Raw genomic sequence first — 4,600 nt, 5'->3', positions numbered from 1 at the left:
TAATAAGTGTCTGAGGCTTGATTGAATTAAGATCAGGCCTTAGATATTTCTTAGTTGTGTGGCCTGGAACAAGTCACTTTATCTGTTTACTTCGGTTTCTTTATGTATAAAATAGGAAAAGTAAAAACACCTACAACCCAGGGTTGTTGTGAAGATGAAATGACATAATGATTGTTAAGCATTTAGCAGGGAGCCTGACACATAGTAAAAGAAAGAGAAAATGAGACAGAGACAGAGACAGAGAGAGAGAGGAGATCCAAGAGGCCCCTGAGCTTCACATGCTGGCTTTTGAAGCCTCCCTCTAAGCCCATCCCCCAGATCCTTCAAGAACCTTCCATTGACCCCTGGCCTCCATATGTTATATCTCCTGGCCTCTGTAGTAGTGCCATCCACACTGGTAGATCCAGACAGTGACTCTGTGACTCCTATGTTCACCCACTGTGTTGAGTCTTCTGGAATTAGACTGGGTTGGAGATCCCCCAGATATTTACTTCACACACTACCAATCCCCTCTAGGAAGACTTCCTCTCCCTGAAACCATTACTCTAAGAAGGGCTCCATCACTTTTACCAGACTGCCAACAGAGCCCAAGACAAAAAAATGGTTAAGAATCCTGGACTGAATTCTCTCCAAAGTCCCTTCCAGTTCTTTGGATCCCAGGACTCAGGGGAAGGAGATAGGATGAGGCTTCTAAGCATAAATTAGAACAATCCCCTCCTCTATTGACTCAAGACCCAGGCCCTCCTTGAACAGTCTAAAACAGTTTGATGGGCAAACTTTTTAAAGATGGGGCCAAAGGAAAGAAAAAAAACTTTAGGCGGCCCAATATAATTATATCTAGCCACAGTGTAGGGGGGAGCTACTGCGTGGAGGCTCCTTTGACCTGGGGCAGAGGCAGCCAGATAGAACATTTGCATCTGGCCCATGGGCCGTAGTTTGCCCATCACTGGTCTAGAAGATGAGGGTCCTCAAGTGTGGAAAGAGGCCCTTCACTAGGACCTGGGAAATGTACTGAGAAAGTAGGAGCTGGTATAACTCTAGACTGGTGGGAGGAATTCTGGAAACTCTGGCTGGGAGAAGAACTTCAAAATGTCTTATTTCTGAAGAATGAAAAAAAAATCCATAAAACTATTGAACATCAGCCATGGAAAGGAGTTTAGGGGTTACCATGAGAAAAATCCATTTACTCAGAGCTCTGTGGTTAGAACTGCCTATTCCATATTGCAGAAACTCTGAGAGTCACTCCATTATGAGGAGTCTGCTTTGTACTAGGCAGCACCCTAAAAAGAAAAGCAAAACACTAATCCTTTCTCTCAGAAGCTCACTGACTGAGGGGGGACACATCACCCCCAAACCTCTGTACAGAGAAGATATAGGATACATACTGGATAAATTGGAGATAATCTCAAAGGGAAGAATTAAGGGAGGGGAGGGGAGGAAATTCTCACAGGAGGATTTCAAAACATGTGACCAGCACTTGGGTGACCTCAGATGAGGGGAAAGAATAGTTGCCTAAAGCTTACTGATGGGAGTGATTAAAAGATTGACTTTGATGGGAAAATGAGGAGAGAAATATATGTAATTAAAATGTATTTTTTTTAACCTGGGAAGAAATGCTAGGAGAGAACAAAGGAAGAAACAATTGTCCCAGCAGGATGGGTCATTCACAAAGGAGAGATGGGGAGGAAGTTAGTTAGGATGGAAGGGGACAAACTGGCTCTAACACATGTAGGGCAGGACCTCAGAGACAGGAGGGACCAGGTGGGGCTTCTTCATATTCAGAAACCAGATGTTTCCCTTCAGCAATTCCAAATTCAGACCTTTCCCTTCTTCAGAGGGGAAGAAAAGCCCCAACCCTGGGACAGTCTAAAAGGGGGAGAAGGCAGCTCCCTAGTGCAGCGGCCATCAGCAGCTGAGATGGGACCCAGAAGTCTATACTGAGGTCTCAGGGAGGCTCCTGCATCTGAGGAAAGGCAAGGGCACACATGTCCACAGGCACACACATGTACACACGAGCACACACAAACGGAGGAAAATGACAACAAATCAGTTCATTAAAACTATTTGGGAAGTCAGTGCTGAGGGCAGACCTATGGACTAACAACCTCTCAGACTGCTAGTGTAGAGTTCCAGTTGCAAGAGGAGGATAGAGCTTGGCCTTTGCCTGGAAGCCTCAGAACAAGTAGATCCCATGACAGGTTAGCCATGTCAGAAAGTGCCCGAGCAGGAGAAATCCAAATCAAACTCACTCTGTCGCATGCACTGTGCCTCCCTCTCAGGCTACTCCCCCTCTTTGTCCCAGCTCCCCTTGGCAATCACAGAGTGGACTAAGAGAGAGAATTCTGAGAAGGCTTCAGCATTCATTTCTTTTCCCCTTGACATGCCCAGAAGGCCTCCACAGTAACATCCTGCCACCAGACTCTCCTGACAAACGTAAAGCTCTGCCAGGCTGGCTAGTGAGGTTATTGCGGGTTCAGGAGACGGGGTAGGAAGGATGAATGGGCTTTTGGGGATTGGGAGGACCACAAGACACTGATGAATCATGGCAAAGTTTATTTCCTCCCAGCTGTACTTATAGATTTTGGTAAATCTATAAGGGATTAGGTGAGCTTTTCACATAAACAGAGGTTGGTAATAATTGACAGGATCAGCATAAAGGACTTAGTTTACCTCATCGAATCCAGATGGAGTTTTCTATAGGCTAATAAATCGATATGTCAGTGTGGAGTCTTCTCACCCGATTCCCAGAGAATATATACATCAGTGGTTCTTGGTTGGAACATTCAGTTCAAGCAAAGGAGGAGAAGGCTCAAGTGAGGAGTGAGCTGCCTGTCTGACTTTAGCTGCTCTATGGCTCCCCCAGATTCTGCACACTGAGGGTCTACAGGCCTTCCACAGCTTTGCTACATGGAGACCTCAGGCTGTCCTCACCAAGCTCAATGGAGATTATGGGGAAAGTTGAAGATTCAAGAAAAATAATTCATGATGCATTTTTTTTTTTTTTTACAAAAGGGAAAAAAATCACAGAGTTCAGTGCAACATCCAATGTGAAGGATGGCTCAGTTCTAGCCCCTTCTGGCCCTCAGTGCTGGTTGTTTCCCTGCAAACTGAGATAAGCAGAGAGAAGGCAGGGGGGAATCTTAGATAACAGGGTGAGGGCAGGCAAGATTCTTCCTGGGGTTGGATCAGCCAGTAATTGTGGAGATCTCTTTATCATTTCTGATAAGGACAGTTTAGTTGATAAGGAAATAAGGACAGGACAAGGAAGTTGTATTTTACCTCATGCTTCCAGCTCTGGCTCCAGGAGCATGGAGTTTATTATATATATATATTTCAAGACTCATTTCACACATAAGAACCCCCCGAAACTCTGCAGATCCGCAGAAATTACAAATTATGTCACATCAAAACACAAAACATTGGCTTCAGAACAGACCAAGGCCAAGGCTGAATTTTGACTAGGTTCTTATCAGAAAGCCAAGTTGGGGAGTATCTTGGCCTTGGCTATACCAGGTGGCAGCATTCCTTGCTGTGTTAACAGTGTTAACACTTTAAATTCAGGTTTGATAGGAACTTAAAGCTTTTCAATAAGGCCACAATACTTTTCAACAAAAAATCACAAGGATCACAAAAGGGGTCAAAACAGGAGTCTCAGATTTTTATCTATTCTTTTATTGGCTTCCCACAAGTGATGATCTCCAGGGCCAGTGAGGAGGAGAGAGGCCAGAGGCCAACAGGAACAAGACAGAAAATGCAGCCTTGAATATCTCCAGGATTTTTCCTCAGCTCCACACAAGGCCATTTTCTCAAGCTGCAGAAAAAAGACAGATTAAAGGAGATCCTCCAAGTCACGAGTGGCCTCGAGCCTCTGATCCCTCTGAAGAGCCGCCTCCCCACCAACCCACCTTCTCCCTGAACCCCTCCTCTGCTGCTCCTCTTTGCTTCATCCCCTTCACCCCGGCCCCCCTCTAGCTCCAGGCCCCAGAGCCTCACCTGTGGCTGTGAGAGACACGTCTGAGCCCTGGGCACTGTCATTGCCTGGAGACAAAGGAGGGAAACAACCCAGTGAGGGACATCATGGATGGAAAGGGGGTGTGGGAAGGGAAGAGGACCCCAAAAGGCTACTGGGGTGAGCCTTTCCTCTAACATTTCATTTCTCCTATCTCAAAGGTCATAGAGGCTGAGCCTCCTCTTCTAGCCTCCATGTTAACCCTTCACTTACCTGCAGCTGGAACATAGGATCCTCCTTTTCCACCTAGAAAAGAAAAAATAATGGCATTTGGGCTCCCAGGAGAGGAAACCCTCTGAAGGGCCCAGAAGTTCACTTGCTTTGTCTCACAGACACAACAGGTTACAAGTGTGACTCCACAAACACTCCAGTACAGTATCCACATACAAAAGAGTGAACAAAAGGAACCACAAAAGGGGAACTTCCAACCTCCAGGCCTTTATCCATGAGCTTCCAGCCCTGGTGTGTCCCCCTCAGCACAGACACATCCCTTCTCTTGGCTGAGATCCCTGGATTCAGCTCTGCTCTGAGGCTGAAGCCGTTTCCCCCCTGGGCCAGCCTCCTGCTGTGTGAGGGGCCCCTTCCAGGCTT

The 4,600-nt window shown here is 46.4% G+C and overlaps 1 long non-coding RNA gene across 1 annotated transcript; it reads right to left on the bottom strand.

The window, feature by feature from the left end:
• Nucleotides 1–3,651: 3,651 nt before the first annotated feature.
• On the bottom strand, nucleotides 3,652–4,391 carry LOC123254452. The gene is made up of 3 exons (XR_006506671.1): nucleotides 4,223–4,391; nucleotides 3,994–4,038; nucleotides 3,652–3,811 (listed from the first exon to the last, which is right to left on the bottom strand). It is a non-coding gene; the product is annotated as an uncharacterized LOC123254452 (long non-coding RNA).
• Between the last annotated feature and the right edge of the window lie 209 nt (nucleotides 4,392–4,600).

This window comes from Gracilinanus agilis, unplaced genomic scaffold (genome assembly GCF_016433145.1).
Source record: "Gracilinanus agilis isolate LMUSP501 unplaced genomic scaffold, AgileGrace unplaced_scaffold22539, whole genome shotgun sequence".
NCBI classification, from domain to species: Eukaryota; Metazoa; Chordata; class Mammalia; order Didelphimorphia; family Didelphidae; genus Gracilinanus; species Gracilinanus agilis.
Note: the sequence above shows the minus strand (reverse complement) of the source record. Positions and strands in the feature narration are given on the sequence as shown.